Source organism: Neoarius graeffei, chromosome 20 (assembly GCF_027579695.1).
Source record: "Neoarius graeffei isolate fNeoGra1 chromosome 20, fNeoGra1.pri, whole genome shotgun sequence".
NCBI lineage: Eukaryota > Metazoa > Chordata > Actinopteri > Siluriformes > Ariidae > Neoarius > Neoarius graeffei.
Window position 1 is genome coordinate 39,865,122 of NC_083588.1, and position 20,775 is coordinate 39,885,896.

Here is a 20,775-nt window from a genome sequence, read left to right on the forward strand (position 1 = left end):
GAAGATAATGCTTTGCCATAAAAGACTATGGGTTACCATTTAAAGTTACAACTGTCACAAAACAATTAACCTGTAACATGATCTCATCTCATCTCATCTCATCTCATTAGCTCTAGCCGCTTTATCCTTCTACAGGGTTGCAGGCAAGCTGCAGCCTATCCCAGCTGACTACGGGCGAAAGGCGGGGTACACCCTGGACAAGTCACCAGGTCATCACAGGGCTGACACATAGACACAGACAACCATTCACACTCACGGTCAATTTAGAGTCACCAGTTAACCTAACCTGCATGTCTTTGGACTGTGGGGGAAACCGGAGCACCCGGAGGAAACCTACGCGGACACGGGGAGAACATGCAAACTCCACACAGAAAGGCCCTCGCCGGCCACGGGGCTCGAACCCAGGACCTTCTTGCTGTGAGGCGACAGCGCTAACCACTACACCACCGTGCCGCCCCCCGTAACATGGTATAAAAAATAAAATAAATATTTTGTGTCCTGCACAATTACAGGATTTTTTTTACCACTGCCTGTGCTTCATGCTTTCTGATGCTATACTTCTGTGTAACTGTGCAAACAATAATGTGCCATTTTATTATCATGAACCTGATAATTATAGACGCTGACTGCAAAGTCATCTGAAATTTTAACTTTTTTTTATTGTGCATGGCATTTTCCTATGTCCCGCAAGAACATCAGGCGTTCGAGATGTAATTATTTTGATATGCTGAGAGTCGCTTTCTTCTGTTTTGGGACCGTTTTCCTCCCTCTTGAGGTAAACAGTATGGCCCCATGGACATAGCTGAACGTGAGGCGCTTGAACTAATTAGCATAACTATGGAACTGGGTAACACCAAGATGGTGATGTGCAGAAAACATGACTCTGCATCGACCTCGGAGAGTTTTGAATTGCAGGGTTGTAATTTGTGCTTGACATTCGTGAAACAAAATACGAATACATCTTTTCACCGTTACTGCTTTTGTGTTATCGTTTCTTTCTCTGCAAGATCAAAACATTACGTGTATAACGCCATATTCGCTATTAGCTAGAATGATTTAGTTATCTGTCCAGAAAAATGACGTCATCTAACCTTGCTCTATCTTGTATTTGCACCCATTAGGCAGGCTTTGCTTTGCTTTTCTGCGGATGGGAGAGCCGAGTTCGCAATGTTTGCCCATGCCGATTTGTTTTGGTTAAAAGTAGGTCAAACACGCCCCATGGTGGTCATGTGATATTGTTATTCACTTGCTTCGGCAATCTCCAGAATCATAAAACACGGGACACTTTATTTGAGCAAAACATTTACACATTGGATACACGATGTGTGCAGCAGCGCAACTCCTCAATTTCAATGCCAATCAACTTCGAATCAGTGCGAAAGGTCTTGAAACTCCAACAGCAACAGAAATCGAACATTTTTGCCCAGAATTCAACTTTGCAGTCAAAACCTTTAAAGGCATGACAACTAGAACCATTCATGCTGTAATACAGTATATTGGCAAACACTTGACTCAGATGTTGTTTTGAATACTTTCCATTTTCTCACTCTTATCATATGAGTCTTTCTTTTTATATTTTTATTTACTAAGAATTATTTATAATTCTCTTTTGTTTTTGGTACTTCATATTGCAGTTGACAGCAAAGAAACAAGAAGTGATCTTCAATCTCCATTTTCTGTCCATTTTCTCTCTTTTTTTAAGCTTAAAGGCGATTGCTTATTTAAAGTGACAGTCTAGACAGGTAGTACTTTTAGAATACTAGTCAACAGCTCTCTAAGAAACTATGCAGGAAGTGTGCAGGAACATATTATTCCTGTTACCTAGTAAGAACTACTAGTGAATGACTCAGTATGTTCGTAGGTGTTCATTATTTACTAAGGATTAATTACTTAGCATCTTACACAATAATTACTGAGTTGTACATTTCTCCTGTAAACAACACACAACCAGGCTTGTAGTACTCGAGTCCAGGACTTGAGTCTGACTTGTGCCCTAATTTTAAGGACTCGTGACTCGACTCGGACTCGTGCATTAACTGCATTAGGACTTGGAAATTGGAGACGAAGACTTGAATTTTTTCTTTATTTTTTGTAACATGCCATAATAAATTTATATCTACATTCATTTTTGTACTAATTTTGTGCAAAAGTGTCACACCTGTGCACCTTGGCGCGTGCATCAGACAGACTTTCAGGTGCACTCTGGACAGCATGTGTGCTAAGCAGACTCTCGCGTGTGTGCTGTAAACAACTCGCACCTGCACAGGATTAAGGCGCAAACAGCGCGCCGATATAAAAACTGTGAAAACACACTTTGCGAAGTATTGAGTTGCGTTGCTGACACATTACTGAGCCTTATTTCCTTGTTTGGTTTCCTGATTTCCTGTTTCTTGTCTTTGATTCTGCCGAGTCTACGATAGCCTGTTTGTGCCTTGCGCGACCTACTGCCTGTTTCACTATTTTACAATTTTGCCTACCATTCTGGATTGTTTACCTGTCTTCACTTGTATTAATTAACACACCTTCTGCACTTAGATCCATCTCCCAACCAGCTCTGACAGAATACTTCACCTACCTGACAAAGACAATGCACATTCACCTGTTCATACGTCATGTTCAGGAACAAACTAATGTTAATGGGGCTAAAACAGCCACTGTCAAATGGTGCAGTTAGAGTGTTGGACTCGACTTGGATCAATAGTGGACTCAACTTGGACTCGACTTCAATTTTTTTTAATGACTTGGACTTGACTCGGACTTGAACACTGGGGACTCAAGACTGGACTCAGACTCGAGGTTTAGTGACTCGACTACAACACTGCATACAACACTATACCCAGCTGTAGCGTCTTCAGGAATGATTTCCATTGACGGAGTGAAAATAAACAAACTATTTGGCCTGATTGTGTCTGAAAAATCAGTGTGCTCATGTTAATGTTTGTTCAATTATTATTATTATTATTATTATTATTATTATTATTATTATTATTATTATTATTAGTTAATGGTTTAAGTCATTAAAGTAACTTTTCAAATGTATTTGTCAGTCTTGATCTGTACCATTATTACAGCTCCAAGTTGATTGAATCAAATTTTATTTGCATTTTGCAGTTGTATTTTAACTATTGTTTAAATGTATATCCATGTAAAGTGAAACACATTACTAATGATTGAGGTGTTACTGTGTTCTTTAGTTCTGAATGATTTGGAACAATACTACATATTACTAACATACTGAGTAATTAACTAGTAGTTCTTAGCAGTTAATGGGAATAAAATAAGCATTAATAAATTAAACTACTCATTCATTCTGCTTAGTTAATACACAGTTACCTATGAATTGTTGAACAGCACTGTAAAGAAATAGACTTCTTAGTAAATTTTAGTTGATTTTACTTAGTCGTGTTATGTTCGGGAAATGCTAGGGTTTTTTTTTTTCAAAAGCTTAATTATTTTTTTTCCCTGAGCCTAATCATCATTAAAACTCCTTTCCTAGCTAGCTAACAAAGTTTTCCTGTATGAGTGATAACTCAACAGCAACATGCTAGCTACAGTGGTGCTTGAAAGTTTGTGAACCCTTTAGAATTTTCTATATTTCTGCATAAATATGACCTAAAACAGGGCTTTTCAAAGTGTGGGGCGCGCCCCCCCGGGGGGCGCCAGAGTTCTTCAGGGGGGGCGCAACGTGAGAGACAAAATGGATCGGTTTTTAGCTGTCTATGGTTTTTAGTACCTAAAGCTACAGTGAGTGAGGAGACAAAGTCTGGGCCAAGCAAAGAAACAGAGCCTCCAGGATGTTGCGATTTGCAACTTCAGCGCAAATTCAACCAATCCCCGCGAATTCAGGGCGGTGTTGCAATTATATCCAATCACCGCAACTTTCCCGCAAATTTGACCAATCGTTGGCGTCGTCTTGAGGTGACGTCGACAAACTACCTTCCGCCTTACTTCCGTGTGTTCAAGAGAAGCAGCATGCGCGTCGTGTTGCCAGATTGGATGATTTCAAGTGCATTTTGGCGGGTTTTGAACATATTTTGGACTGGAAAACGTCAGCAGTATCTGGCAACACTGAAAGTGTGTTATGTTTACAGTGAAGGACTGTGTGCACTTTATTTTTTTTTTTACTTAATACAAGAAGTTAATGGATGCCAACATTTTTGCCAAAATGGTATTTTATTTTCCATTGTTTAGGCAGCTTCAGCATCATACTGTGAGATTCTGTTCAAATTGTTTTTTTCTTCTATGAAGCCTGAGCCATTTATTTTATTAGTTTATAATTATTGTTTAATTTAGTCTTCAGGAGAGACTGCCTGCACACAGTACTAGTATTAATAGTTTTTTTTTTCTTACATGAAAGCTGAGGCATTTATCTCATTCTCATTATCTCTAGCCGCTTTATCCTGTTCTACAGGGTCGCAGGCAAGCTGGAGCCTATCCCAGTTGACTACGGGCGAAAGGCGGGGTACACCCTGGACAAGTCGCCAGGTCATCACAGGGCTGACACATAGACACAGACAACCATTCACACTCACATTCACACCTACGGTCAATTTAGAGTCACCAGTTAACCTAACCTGCATGTCTTTGGACTGTGGGGGAAACCGGAGCACCCGGAGGAAACCCACGCGGACACGGGGAGAACATGCAAACTCCACACAGAAAGGCCCTCGCCGGCCCCGGGGCTCGAACCCAGGACCTTCTTGCTGTGAGGCGACAGCGCTAACCACTACACCACCGTGCCGCCCCGCTGAGGCATTTATATTATATTTTAAGGTAACTTCATGTTGTGCTGTGAGGTTCTATGCACTTTAACTTTTGAACCAACAGGAGCATTTGGATAAGTAAAGCCTATTTTTCTGCATTTTTGTAGTCCTGGTAATCTTTTATATTGGTGAAGTTGTTTATAGGACCATTTCTCTTTGTTTTTTTAATCAATAGTTTTTTAGTAATAACTTAATATTTAACATTTCACTCAATTTTAATCACAAAAAGAGAAAATCGCAACAATTTCTCACAACTTTCACTTCCTCCCGCAATGTAATCGCAACAAAAACCTAAAAAACACCGCAACTTTCATCGCAATTTTTTGGAAAACCCCCCGCAACATCAGACATTTTAGCCCACAACAATCACAAAAAAGGCCCGTGGAATCCTGGGGGACTGGAAAAAGAAGGAAGTATGACCACGATTATTTAAAGTTTGGATTTTCATGGACTGGATCTGAAGATGCTCCACTGCCACAGTGTGTTGTCTGCCAAGAGATGCTAGCTAACGATGCTATGGGATGTTTAAAATGTGTAAAACAAGATGTTTTAAAAAGCACAGATGTTTAAAATGTGAAAAAGAAAAAAATAATGTGTACAACAACCATTTTTTTAAAAATACGAATGGAACATTAAGTATAGCAACAACAAAAATTGTAAGGGGGGGGCGCTGTTGTTTATTTGCTCTCCGAGGGGGGGCTGACTCTCCCACACTTTGAAAACCCCTGACCTAAAACATCATCAGATTTTCAAACAAGTCCTAAAAGTAAATAAAGAGAACCAAGTTAAACAAATATTATACTTGGTCATTTATTCATTGAGGAAAATGATTCAATATTATGTAACTGTGAGTGGCAAAAGTATGTGATCCTTTGCTTTCAGTATCTGGTGTGACCCCCTTGTGCAGCAATAACTGCAACTAAACGTTTCCGGTAACTGTTGATCAGTCCTGCACACCGGCTTGGAGGAATTTTAGCCCATTCCTCCGTACAAAACAGCTTCAACTCTGGGATGTTGGTGGGTTTCCTCACATGAACTGCTCACTTCAGGTCCTTCCACAACATTTCGATTGGATTAAGGTCAAGACTTTGACTTGGCCATTCCAAAACATGAACTTTATTCTTCTTTAACCATTCTTTGGTAGAATGACTTGTGTGCTTAGGGTCGTTGTCTTGCTGCATGACTCACCTTCTCTTGAGATTCAGTTCATGGACAGATGTCCTGACATTTTCCTTTAGAATTCGCTGGTATAATTCAGAATTCATTGTTCCATCAATGATGGCAAGCCGTCCTGGCCCAGATGCAGCAAAACGGGCCCAAACCATAATACTACCATCACCATGTTTCACAGATGGGATAAGGTTCTTATGCTGGAATGCAGTGTTTTCCTTTCTCCAAACATAATGCTTCTCATTTAAACCAAAAAGTTCTATTTTGGTCTCATCCGTCCACAAAACATTTTTCCAATAGCCTTCTGGCTTGTCCACGTGATCTTTAGCAAACTGCAGACAAACAGCAATGTTCTTTTTGGAGAGCAGTGGCTCTCTCCTTGCAGCCCTGCCATGCACACCATTGTTGTTCAGTGTTCTCCTGATGGTGGACTCATGAACATTAGCCAATGTGAGAGAGGCCTTCAGTTGCTTAGAAGTTACCCTGGGGTCCTTTGTGACCTTGCTGACTATTATACACCTTGCTCTTGGACTGATCTTTGTTGGTCGACCACTCCTGGGGAGGGTAAGAATGGTTTGAATTTCCTCCATTTGTACACAATCTGTCTGACTGTGGATAGGTAGAGTCCAAACTCTTTAGAGATGGTTTTGTAACCTTTTCCAGCCTGATGAGCATCAACAACGCTTTTTCTGAGCTCCTCAGAAATCTCCTTTGTTCGTGCCATGATGCACTTCCACAAACGTGTTGTGAAGGTCAGACTTTGATAGATCCCTGTTCTTTAAATAAAACAGGGCGCCCACTCACACCTGATTGTTATTCCATTGATTGAAAACACCTGACTCTAATTTCACCTTCAAATTAGCTGCTAATATTAGAGGTTCACATACTTTTGCCACTCACAGATATGCAACATTGGATCGTTTTCCTCAATAAATAAAAGACCAAGTCTCATCTTTTTGTCTCATTTGTTTAACTGGGCTCTCTTTATCTACTTTTAGGACTTGTGTGAAAATCTGATGATGTGTTAGGTCATATTTATGCAGAAATATAGAAAATTCTAAAGGGTTCACAAACATTCAAGCACCACTATATTTATGATGTAAAAAGAGCAAATTATATATGTCTATGTTGATAGTAATAGCTGGTAAACAAGTCTATTCTCTTAGTTATCTATTTTGTTGTAACTTGCTATGTTGATGTAGACGTGAGATGCATTACCTGGCTTCTCTGTCATAAACTCTACCAACCACATTCAAATTGTTAAATGAATACAGGCAGCTAATGGGTTCAGTTTTATGCCTTGTGGATTGCCTTTTCGCATGCACTACTCTTAACAGCTGTACAGTTCTTTTCCAGATAGGTGGAGCCAATTTCAGGGCCAGAAAAATACAACTTTAAAACCCTGAAAATACATCCAATGCATGCTAATATTGCACTTCACAATTTTTCTGTTATAAGGCCTGAAAGTGAAGAAACTGATAAAAAATTTATGTCAGGCTGCAGGCACTTACGGATGTACAGTGGGGCAAAAAAGTATTTAGTCAGTCACCAATTGTGCAAGTTCTCCCACTTAAAAAGATGAGAGAGGCCTGTAATTTTCATCATAGGTATACTTCAACTATGAGAGACAAAATGAGAAAAAAAAATCCAGAAAATCACATTGTCTGATTTTTAAAGAATTTATTTGCAAATTATGGTGGAAAGTAAGTATTTGGTCAATAACAAAAGTTCATCTCAATACTTTGTTATATACCCTTTGTTGGCAATGACAGAGGTCAAACGTTTTCTGTAAGTCTTCACAAGGTTTTCACACACTGTTGCTGGTATTTTGGCCCATTCCTCCATGCAGATCTCCTCTAGAGCAGTGATGTTTTGGGGTTGTCACTGGGCAACACGGACTTTCAACTCCCTCCAAAGATTTTCTATGGGGTTGAGATCTGGAGACTGGCTAGCCCACTCCAGGACCTTGAAATGCTTCTTATGAAGCCACTCCTTCGTTGCCCGGGCGGTGTGTTTGGGATCACTGTCATGCTGAAAGACCCAGCCACGTTTCATCTTCAATGCCCTTGCTGATGGAAGGAGGTTTTCACTCAAAATCTCATGATACATGACCCAATTCATTCTTTCCTTTACACGGATCAGTCGTCCTGGTCCCTTTGCAGAAAAAACAGCCCCAAAGCATGATGTTTCCACCCCCATGCTTCACAGTAGGTATGGTGTTCTTTGGATGCAACTCGGCATTCTTTCTCCTCCAAACACGACAAGTTGAGTTTTTACCAAAAAGTTCTATTTTGGTTTCATCTGACCATATGACATTCTCCCAATCCTCTTCTGGATCATCCAAATGCTCTCTAGCAAACTTCAGACAGGCCTGGACATGTACTGGCTTAAGCAGGGGGACACGTCTGGCACTGCAGGATTTGAGTCCCTGGAGGCGTAGTGTGTTACTGATGGTAGCCTTTGTTACTTTGGTCCCAGCTCTCTGCAGGTCATTCACTAGGTCCCCCCGTGTGGTTCTGGGATTTTTACTCACCGTTCTTGTGATCATTTTGACCCCACGGGGTGAGATCTTGCGTGGAGCCCCAGATCGAGGGAGATTATCAGTGGTCTTGTATGTCTTCCATTTTCTAATAATTGCTCCCACAGTTGATTTCTTCACACCAAGCTGCTTACCTATTGCAGATTCAGTCTTCCCAGCCTGGTGCAGGTCTACAATTTTGTTTCTGGTGTCCTTTGACAGCTCTTTGGTCTTGGCCATAGTGGTGTTTGGAGTGTGACTCTTTGAGGTTGTGGACAGGTGTCTTTTATACTGATAACGAGTTCAAACAGGTGCCATTAATACAGGTAACGAGTGGAGGACAGAGGAGCCTCTTAAAGAAGAAGTTACAGGTCTGTGAGAGCCAGAAATCTTGCTTGTTTGTAGGTGACCAAATACTTATTTTACCGAGGAATTTACCAATTAATTCATTAAAAATCCTACAATGTGATTTCCTGGATTCTTTCCCCCCATTCTGTCTCTCATAGTTGAAGTGTACCTATGATGAAAATTACAGGCCTCTCTCATCTTTTTAAGTGGGAGAACTTGCACAATTGGTGGCTGACTAAATACTTTTTTGCCCCACTATATGTGCAGGGGAGAGCGGGGAAGCAAACTGAAGACGTAGCCAAATCACAAAGCGAGAAGAGTAGTCAAAGGCAGGCAAGGGTCAGTCGATCAGTAAACAGAGCAATGTAGAGCAGACTAGAGACGTGGTGGGAAATAGCGAGAGTCAAAGAAACAGAGAAGCAGGCAGACCAGATAAGGCTTGGTATGACTGGGCAAACTCAGAACAATACTTTACAGTGAGAGTGTGTGAGAGAGGGGTTTAAGTAGCATGGCTGGTTAGACGTGCAATAAGAGACAGCTGACTTCAATAAACCGGTGACAGGAGGCACTGTGCTTCTTGGGCGTTGTAGTTCTGAGAAGCCATGTTTGTAGTTTGGTTAGAACTATCGCTCTCAACACTATTACTAACAATTGAAAACTTTTTGCAATAAATACAGCCTAAATAAAAAAACTGAGCAAACTAGGATATCATTTTTTTTTAAATAATAAATTAAAAGATAATATTATTATGGCACTGTAGCTGTTGAAAAAGGCATGTTTATCATTTATTACCTTCATAGAGAGTCAAAAGTATCAAAAACAAGGTAGAAGTAACAAAATGCAAACGATAAACAATGAATGAGGTGGAAGTAACAGAAATAATCTGCTAAATGATAAACAAGTGAGAAGTAACAAAAATACTTATGCTAAAATAGGTGGAAATAACGAAAATAGTCATTCCAAAAAATAAATACACCCAGAAGAACCTAAAATACCCACATCAATGAGCGAGTAACTAAAATACCCACATCAGTGAGTGAGTAACTCAAATACCCACACCAAGGAGGCATTACAGGACTTGTTTTCAAAACACTCTCATACTGAACATCCTTTTAACATGCTCAGTACTGTTTGACTTTACTCTTCCACACTTGTGTCCTGCAATGATTTATAATCCCACTCACCAGTATCACGCAGAAGACTCTTTCGACTCTGGTTCCTCTTAAAGCCAAACAAAACCAAAAAAATAAACTCCTTTATCCTGAGAGATAATATCCACACAAGACATGTTTGAGTATTCATTTGTTCATAGTTGTACCCATATACTGTATACAGATTATTTTTCTTTTAAAATAAAACTTCCTTGGGAGGTGCCATCTTACTTTCTTTAAGAACAAATATCGCACTCTGAGTACAAATTATGCGAGAGAATCCGAGATTGTGACGTAACTTACTCACCATATGACTTGCCGAGGCTGAGATCTAGTGGATAGATCGCTTCTAAATAGTTGTAAACAACCCTGAAGATGCCTAAGTGTCGTGTTTGGGTGTAAAAATAAGCCCGATCATTGCAAAGGGAAATTGTTTTTTTTTTGCCATCCCTCAAGCCTACAAAGGATATTACTTTTAGAAGTGGATATTACAAGTGGTGAAATGGCTGCATTTCATTGGCACTGGTCACACTGTGGACACATTTTGTTTCGGCAAGCAAAAGATGGTTTACGAGGACCACTTCATGGCGGAATGCTTCACATGGGAAAAGATTACAGAAACGGGAAGAAAAGAAAGGCAGTAAGGTGAGCAATAATTCAGACTCTTCCATAACCGCTATACAATCTGTCAAATGCATTTGACCAAGCTTATATACATAAAATATCTAAATTCCAGACATAGCAGCCCTTTCAATAATTGCTGGTAGCCAGCGAGTTTGCCGCCTATAAAGAATTCATTATTGGCTATTCACAGTGGGGGTTTTTTCAAAAAACATTTTTCCTTGTATTTTTATGTGAAATGCTTTTGATTGTTGTTATTCACTGAGAAAAGTGCTCTTTTTAGATGGCAAGAATCACGTTTGTGCTATGACAATGGATATTGTTTACTAGTGTGTGTCAGTACTGCGCAAGTGTTATCTAGCCGAGTGAAACTGAAGTTTATTGAGTTTATTCGCTTCATAAAAGTGAAGACTGTTGATTCACATATTTTTTGCAAGTAAAATTTATATGGTTACAAAAAAAAGTTCTGACTAGATGGCTCTGTGTTACTAAGGTAAACAGTGCACTAGTCAGGTAAGCTACGTCACAAGTGGATATCTGGTTTCAGTGCAAATGGCCATGCTCAGGGAAGCCTATTCTTAGCAATATTGCAACTTTTAAAATTGATAAATTGTTGTTATAATGTTTTATTTTTAATTAAAAATTGCTGGGGCATATCATTGTACTTGCTGTGATCAGCAAATGAAGTATGGACCAAGGGTTTTGTTATTAGACCCCTATTGTCATTAAGGGTCTAAATCTATATCTGGATTTGTGCAAAGCGGCGTTGTTAGAATGCCTATTGCTAAAAGCATTAAACACATACTGTACATTTGAACTGAACTGATTTAAAAATACCCACGCCAAGAGGAAGTCATTAAAATACCCACATCAACAGGAAGTTACTAAAATACACATGTATTCATTTTTATGCAGTAACCTGCTTACAGTGTGGGGAAAAAATGTATATGGATACTGGTTGTTATTTAATTATACTTCCAGTGCATATATCTATCGATACAACCCCAAATCAGAAAAGGTTGGGACTAAAAAAAAAAAGTCAATACCCTTTGACCTGTATTGCACTCAAAACAACAGCACATTATTTGATGTTTTACCTCATTAAGTTTATGGCTTTATTTTTTAAATGTCTGTCTGTCTTGGCTCCCCATCTGTCCGTGCTGTCTCTCCTGGCTCGCCATCTGTCTGTGCTGTCTGTCCTGGCTCCCCAGGACAAGTATGTTGGTGGAATGACCTTCCCATCGAGGTCAGAACTGCCCACCTTCAAGTGCAGACCGAAGACTCACCTCTTCAGGCTGCACCTCTCCTCTGTTTCCCTGCCTACCGTGTAATCATGTAGCTGTCTTGACCAACCCAGGCTGTGTACTGTCTAGCCTGGTCATGAGGACTTAGTGTTAGTCATAGGGGGTTTATTTTTCTCGATTTAGTTGTCCTTTGTCAGCTCATTTGTATGGTTGCCTAGTTTTCCTTGGCTGTTTGCTGATTGTTGTTACTGCAACAGAATATTACACGAGGTGTTATTCTGTCACGTGTTCTTTTGGCACTAGAACTATCTTATCAAGAAGTTCAACACTTCTTGTACCTTACTTTTGCACTTGTTGTATGTCGCATCTGCTAAATGCCTGTAATGTAATATAATATAATGGGAAGGTAACGTAATGTAATGTCATGTACGAACCCCATTTCCATAAAAGTTGGGATATTTTCCAAAATGCAATAAAAACAAAAATCTGTGATGTTTTAATTCACATGAATCTTTATGTCATTGACAAAAGTACAAAGAAAAGATTTTCAATAGTTTTACTGACTGACTTAATTGTATTTTGTAAATATAAGCCAAGTTAGAATTTGATGCCTGTAACACACTCAAAAAAAGTGAGGAATTATTACCATTATTATTGATTACATCACCTTTCCTTTTAATAACACTTTTCAATCATATAGGAACTGAGGATATAAATAATTACGAATTGTTGAACTTTTACAATTGGATTTTTTGTCTATTCTTGCTTGATACAAAACTTCAGCTGCTCAACAGTCTGTGATCACTGTTGTCTGATTTTCCTCTTCATGATGTGCCACACATTCTCAGTAGGAGACAGATCTGGACTCGCAGCAGGCCAGTCAAGCACACATGCTCTGTATCTACAAAGCCACACTGTTGTAGCCTGTACAGAACGAGGCCTGGCATTGTCCTGCTCAAATAAGCATGGACTTCCTGAGAAGAGACGTAACCTTGATGAATATATCTCTCTAAAATCCAAATATGTGCCCCAATACACCCACCAGCCACTTTAATAGGAACCTGTTCTTGATTATAAGATTCCTGTTCTTGGTTGGCAGGAATGAAACCCAATGTGGTCTTTTGCTGTTGCATGGTGAGATGCTTTTCTGCTCACCATGGATGTAAAGAGTTGTGAAACCCTTCCTGGCAGCTCGAACCAATCTGGCCATTTTCCTCTGACCTCTCTCATCAAAAAGGCATTTCCACCCACAGAACTGTCACTCACTCAATGTTTTTTTTTGTTTTCACACCATTCTGTGTAAACTCTAGAAACTGTTGTGTGTGAAAACCCCAGGAGATCAGCAGTTTCTGAAATACTCAAACCAGTCCATCTGGCACCAACACCCACGCCACAGTGAAAGTCATGGAGATCACAATTTTTCCCATTCTGATGTTTGAAGTGAACATTAACTCTGTGTGTGTGTGTGTGTGTGTGTGTGTGTGTGTGTGTGTGTGTGTGTGTGTGTGTGTGTGTGAGAGAGAGAGAGAAAGAGAGAGAGAGACACTCCATTACAAAACCAGTCATAAGTCGCAAGTCATGATTTTGAGATAAATGGGGAACTACACTGTTTGGGCTAAAATAGTCAAGTTTTAGATTTTGACATGATAGAGTATAATTGCATTTTCATGTTTTGAATGAATTTTGCATAAATTCATACCTCATGTCCATTAAAACATGCTTTTATTGAGATGAGTTAATTAAATTTGTAAAAAAAAAAAAGAGTGAAAACTCATTCTTGTGTAAACAAAATTTGTATTATGAGATTTAATCTCCTTGTTGCTTTGCATGATCTATAAGAAGGCTTCTGATTGGCCGTGTGTTGCAAACTATGTATGCAAAGGAGCAGTATAGCCAATCAGATACCTTCTTATAGATCATGCATAACACAGTTCCTGCATGAACCATAGGGGGGAGATCACAAAGCTCTTCAACTTAAATCTCAATGATATTTACAAGTTGAGAGATTTAATTACGGATTTCTTCGCACAACCCTGTGAAGAGGATATTATAACTGATATCAGTAACACTGAAGATGAATTCGAGGATGACTTTGATCCAGAAAGACCGATTTGAAGTTCATCATGGAAAGTGCTGCGTGTGGTGAATATGCTGTCGATGCCAGTGGGAGCAAGCTTTAAAATGTAGGTGAGTCACGTATTTATATCTTGTGGGCAGTTACAATGATCTTTCTGTCATGTGTTGTGGAAGTTGTTATTGCGAGGGGCATCAAAAACATGATGGGAATCACCATAAATTTCATCAGTATGAGTCAGGGCTTTGAACCGGTTCAAGGAACGAAAACGAAAACCAGGAACTTTTTCTATTTCACATGGAACAGAAACGAAACCAGAAACTTTATTATTTTTTATGTTCCGGAACAGAAACGCTTATTAAAAATAATGGTAACCGGTTAATACCAGTTTTTATTTCGTTCCTCAAAGTTTCTGTAGCCTACAAATAGTCATTCTTCTCCTGCGCAAGTTTCTATGACCCGCTGGGGTTCACTTCCTGTGTGACGTTTGCTGATTGAATGGAGAGAGCGGGAAGGTGGACTACTAGTGAGTAATTGCATTACTGAGTGTCTGAGCAAAGAAGAGCCTGAACGATGCAACCTCCCTATTGGCTGTTTGTAAAAATGTATCAGTTGTTGCCCCTCCCACGGGAATCATCGCGGGCTCGAGAGACGAGACCTGACGAGTTAGTTCGTTGGTAGCAGAACAAAATGTCTGGACACAAATCGGGTTTTCAGAAAAGGAAAGAAAATAAACAGAGGGTCGAAAATACAAAAAAGGAGGCAGAAAATGCAAAACGAGTTTTAAGGTAGGACAAATGGTTACTTTTCTGAGGCAGCCCGCCGTGGCTGCAGGCTTTCAGTTGTGTCATTGAATGGTTACTTTTCTGAGGCAGCCCGCCGTGGCTGCCTGCAGGCTTATTTATTATAGCCCATTTAGTTAAAATAGTTGATATAAAATGTTTATAGTTATAGTTATGTGATGGTTGTCCTGATTTAGACTGGGTTTTTTTTTTTTTTGGGGGGGGGGGTGCGCGATGTTGCACCCGGGTCCAGATTAGGGCAGAACCGGCCCTGGCTACATTTCAGGTGTAGTTTGTTTTATGTATGTATGTACTTGCATAGATGTGTACTTGGTCTTCCAATATGGCGCCTAACAAAACCTCGCGGCGCGGTGACGTCATGCGGTAGCCCTCTATAGGGCCTGACTAGCCTTTGGTAACACACTAAACGAATTCTCTTTCATTTTTGCCACTTTTTCTGTTTGTGTAGATGGGAAGACATACTGAGAATCCAAATCACCAACATTTGAAATAATAATTGTTTTGAATTATTTCTTGTCTTATTTAATGAAGGCTGTAATAGAATTAGCCTACATTTGGCTTAAACTGGATGAGACAGAGACGTAATTTTATAGCCATTTGTTAAACAGCTGACAGGGAACGTAATTAACCGTTCCGGGAACGAAATTTTTTTGTTCTAACCGGTTCGGGAACATCTATTTAATGGTGGAACCCAAAACCGGAAACGTTAAAATTCCGTTTCTGTTCGGAACGAACCAATAGGAAAAAAATTCCGGTTCAAAGCCCTGGTATGAGTATACATTTCGAAGTCTTAGAGAAACCTAACATTGTATAATTATGTTTATATGCACTGTGTGGACAATGCATAGCATTGAAGGCACATAAAAAAGTAAGCAACCATAAACCAGGATGAGAAGTTACAGTCACATTCAGTTCCAAGACTTTGACAAAGAACTGACATGTAATTGACGTGTAGAGACACAGATAAGCCATTCTTTTTCATGCCTTTTTATTTTAAAATTGACAAGCATGGGTTGACAGTAGCTGCACATGACAGACTATATGTAATTTACTGAAATAGGCCTAATATCTTTTGTTGTATTGGTTTCCTATTTATATATATTTATATTTATATGGTTTCCTATGTATTGGTTTTACCAGCTGCACATACTCGATCAAGCCTGATGGAACACTGTGTTATCACCTTTTTGTACCCAAAGAAATGATCCAGGTGGTCTTCCAGTCACACTTCCCTCACCTGGATTTCACCTAGCTAGGCAACTGTATCTCTGAGTGTTTGTTCTTGAGCCCTATAAGGACAGAATATGCCTTAAACCAGATGTGCTATCTCTAGATGGGTCACAGGATGAAGAGAAAGAAGGACAAAGTTGAGGTAATGGATGTGGGCCAGGACGAGTGTGTGGCCGCAGAAGCAGGTATGATCATGGGTATGGTCATGGCCATAGCAGAAGGGTCATTTTTGTTATTCATGAAATATAGACATTTTCAAGGAGCTTTAGAATTTTTGAACTTTTGAATTGCCATAGCCATACCTGAGGCTGGAAAATACATGGATCATACAAGGGGGACAAAAAAAAATCTACATCTTGTAAACATGTTCATAACATGTTCCAAAAAAGGTATAGTGATATTGTGTGCACCTGTGAAACCATAATAAATATGCCTCAAATTTAATTTTAATATCTCATTCTCATCTCATTATCTCTAGCCGCTTTATCCTTCTACAGGGTCGCAGGCAAGCTGGAGCCTATCCCAGCTGACTACGGGCGAAAGGCAGGGTACACCCTGGACAAGTCGCCAGGTCATCACAGGGCTGACACATAGACACAGACAACCATTCACACTCACACCTACGGTCAATTTAGAGTCACCAGTTAACCTAACCTGCATGTCTTTGGACTGTGGGGGAAACCGGAGCACCCGGAGGAAACCCACGCGGACACGGGGAGAACATGCAAACTCCGCACAGAAAGGCCCTCGCCGGCCCCGGGGCTCGAACCCAGGACCTTCTTGCTGTGAGGCGACAGCGCTAACCACTACACCACCGTGCCACCCTAATTTTAATATATATATATATATATATATATATATATATATATATATATATATATTTTTTTTTTTTAATCGGCATTGCTAAACAGTTTATGTAGTAAACTTTCCAAGCAGGTTTTTCCATTTCTGACTTTTTGTAAAAAAGTAAAATCTGATTAATTTAAATTCCCATAACTTAGTGGTATATTGGTCAATTTTCTTGATCTACGCATCACTGGACATCACTGGTGACACAGTACTGTGCAAAAGTCCACCATGCAAAAGGCATATGCAAAGAAATGCTATAGAGCAAAGATACCTTCAAAAATAATGAAATTAAATTAATTACATTAAAAAAATATTATAAAGACCAGTAAACAGTAATAAACAAGCAAAGTCAAAATAGTCTTGAGTACAATTTTAGTGTTATAAGGAATTTAGCTGTAAGTTTTACTGAGCATCTTGCAGAACCAGCTATACTTCAAAAATAATAAAACAAGAAGGGCATTTGGTAGAGTGCATACTTCCGCCAAGCCACATATTCCGATTTGCATAAAAATCTAATCAATTGTTCCTTGGCCCATGGCCCACCTTTCCTCAAAATGTCATCAAAATCCTTTTACTATTTTTGAGTTACGTTGAGAACAGACAAAAAAAAAAATCCTAGATCCACGTACATATCCAGATTTGCATCAAAATGTAATTAATTGTTTCTTAGCCTACGGCCCACCTTTTCTCAAAACTTCATCAACATCCATTCACTACTTTTTGAGTTATGTTGGGAACAGGCAAAAAAAAAAAAAAAAATCCTGGATCCACATACATATCCGGATGTGCATCAAAATCTAATCAATTGTTCCTTGGTGCATGGCCCATGGTGGGAACAGACAAACAATTGGAGGCAAAAACATAACTTCCTCCAACAAAGTTGGTGGAGGAAATTAGTATGTTTCTGTATAAAAAACTATATACTATAAAGTGCAATAAACATTCATAAACAAAAAAGTTAATTAGCTGGTACATTTTACTGAGCTTTTCTTGCAGAACCAGCCACAGTTCTTGTGGAGACTTTGACTTTAACACTTGTTTCTTATTTTTGCAGCAAAACACAGCAGCCCTCATTATGTTTTTTGTCTGAAATGTGGTCTCTTACGTAATACGCGGCTTTCTTTACCGACATACAAACATTTTTCTGCAGCATTGAATTTTGTGCTGGAAAACAATGTTTGGAACTCTAAAATGTTTTTGTACTGACTCAGTAATGTAGAAGTCATAAAATAGAAATCTATAACAAAGTCTGCACAAAAAATAGGGTGCCTAAGACTTTTGCACATATCATGCAACAAGTAGCAATCTTGGTAAGGGTGAAGGAGTTTCCTAAAGCTCTCACGCACAACATTATTTACCAACACTCGAATGACATAGAGCCATATAGATCCATAACAAAGACCTTAACCTTCCCTGTCAGTACAAATGATTGCATAATATGCAAGTGGGAAGTTCATGAAACCACAACTAATTGTCCCTGTTCACAATGTGCTCTCAGACTAATGATAAGGAAGGTAAGAGACAAATCACCAGCAGTCACTCAAAAGGAGTTGCAGGGCAACATGAAGGCAACAGAAATTACAGTTTCACAGAGAACGATAAGCAGTGAACAGCACAGCCATCACCTCCGTTTCTACACCCTGTGCAACTCCTCCACTAAAAAGAAGCATATGTAAAAGCATTTAGAAAAATCAGAGCCCTTGGAACAATATACTCTGGTCAGAGGAAATAAAAATAGCTCATCATTTTTGGAGAAAGAAGAACTGTGCGTATGATCTCAAAAGCCGCATACCCACAGTGAAGTATGGAGTATATTGATTTGGGGCTACTTCTCTGCAAACAGTACTGGGGTGTTACACGTCATCGAAGGTAACATGAATGGAGCAATGTACCAGGGCATATGAGAGGAGAATTTAATCTAGTCTGACAAGAAACCAAATTTGCAGAAAAGATGGACAGATCAACAAGACAATGACCCCAAACCTACAGCCAAAATAACTCAAGAAGACTCTGCATGGCTTAGCTAATTGTGGCAGCGGGGGCGTGGTCAAGCGTCGGTCTGTGACTGGAGGGCGGAGTCAGGGAAGGTAAGTGGCAGAATCACTGCACCTGAGGTCTATTAACGTGTGTTTGTGTGTCTTCCCCAGTGACCGCGCCCTATTTAAAGAGAGAGTGAGAGCAGAGGGAGAGCTCTCTCCCCAACCAGACGACTTGTGTGTGTGCATGTGTGTGTGGCTGGGAGAGTGTGGCAGCGGGGGCGTGGTCAAGCACCGGTGTCTGACAGGAGGGCGGAGTCAGGGAAGGTAAGTGGCAGAATCACTACACCTGACTGCAATTAACCTGTTTGTGTGTGTCTTCCCAGTGACCGCGCCCTATTTAGGGAGGGAGAGCGAGAGCAGAGGAGCTCTCCCGAATCAGACACCTGATGTGTGTGTGTGCGTGTATGGCTATATGTTTCTGAGAGACCACTGAAAAGTGTGTAAAATAAAAACTATTGTGAACCTGATCTCTGTCCTGCCGTCCTCTGTGCTCCACCCACCAACACTGAACTGCTACAGTGGTGCCGAAACCCGGGAGTGGAGCACCAACGCCGAACCGCCCCATGGAGTCCTCCCCGTTCGCCGACCTGGTCCACGCCCTCGCCACGGCCCAGCAAAGCCAGCACCAGGCGCTAGTCACGCTCCGTAACAAGCAGGAGCAGCGCTTCGAGGCCCTGGTGTTGGCCCAGCAAGAGGACCGACAGGCATTCAGGCACCTCCTCGCGTCGGCGGGGACAACCGACGCTTCCACCGCGGGCCCGTCCTCCCTCACCCTGACAAAGATGAGCCCGCAGGATGACCCCGAGGCTTTCATCACGCTCTTTGAGCAAGTCGCGGAGACCTCGGGGTGGCCAATGGATCAGCGCGCGGCGCGCCTCCTCCCCCTGCTAACGGGAGAGGCACAGCTGGCCGCGCTACAGCTCCCTGCCGACCGCCGGCTGGCCTATGCAGACCTTCGCCGGGCCATCATCCAGCGTGTGGGGCGCACCCCCGAACAGCAGCGCCAGCTCTTCCACGCTCTGCGCTTGGAGGAAGTTGGCCGGCCGTTCGCGTTTGGCCAGCAACTCCGGGATGCCTGCTGGCGGTGGCTGAGGGCCAACAACCGCGACACCGAGGAGATCGTCGATCAGGTGGTGCTGGAGCAGTTCATCGCACGCTTCCCAACAGGAACCGCGGAGTGGGTCCAGTGCCACCGCCCGGCATCGCTGGATCAGGCCATCGAGCTGGCGGAGGACCATTTGGCGGCTGTTCCGGCAGCAGGACAGCAGACCGCCTCTTCGCTTCTCTCTCTCCCCCTCCTCCTGTGTCCCGTCCTTGCCCCATTCCCCCACCGCGGAGGCGGGGGCTGGCACCACCCCAGCCGGCCCGCCGCACCCGCGGTGCCCTCCTGTTTCTCCCTTCTGTGTCTGTCTCTCCCCCCCCTCAGGTGAGTGAGCCCCAGAACACTGGTGCGGAGAGGAAGCCCGGGCCGGTTTGCTGGCGCTGTGGGGAACCGGGCCACCTCCAACAGCAGTGCACGGCAATGGAGGTGGGCACGGTGGTTCGGATCCCCGACGTGCCAGAAGCTGCCCTCGATCGGGCCGGAGCGTATCGCATACCGGTGAGTATCCAAGGGGATACATATCAGGCGTTGGTGGATTCTGGTTGTAATCAGACCTCAATTCACCAAAGCCTGGTGCAACACGAGGCACTGGGGGGTGCACAGGGGGTGAAGGTGTTGTGTGTGCACGGGGACGTTCACAGCTACCCTTTGGTGTCAGTCCACATTTTTTTCCGAGGGGAAAAATTTACAGTGAAGGTGGCGGTTAATCCTCGCCTTACCCACGCTTTAATTTTGGGGACTGATTGGCTGGGATTTCGGGGTTTAATGACACGCTTAGTAGAGAGTGGGTCCTGCCATTTAACAGGGGGAGGTCCCGGTGTCACTTTGGTGGGAGCAGCTGTCACAGAGCCGTCTACGTCATT

At 41.5% G+C, this 20,775-nt stretch overlaps 1 protein-coding gene across 5 annotated transcripts in view; it reads right to left on the minus strand.

The window, feature by feature from the left end:
- The window catches only part of sdk2a (sidekick cell adhesion molecule 2a), a 351,347-nt gene that overhangs the window by 131,023 nt on the left and 199,549 nt on the right, over positions 1 to 20,775 (minus strand). The gene's annotated exons all lie outside the window — the stretch shown is intronic.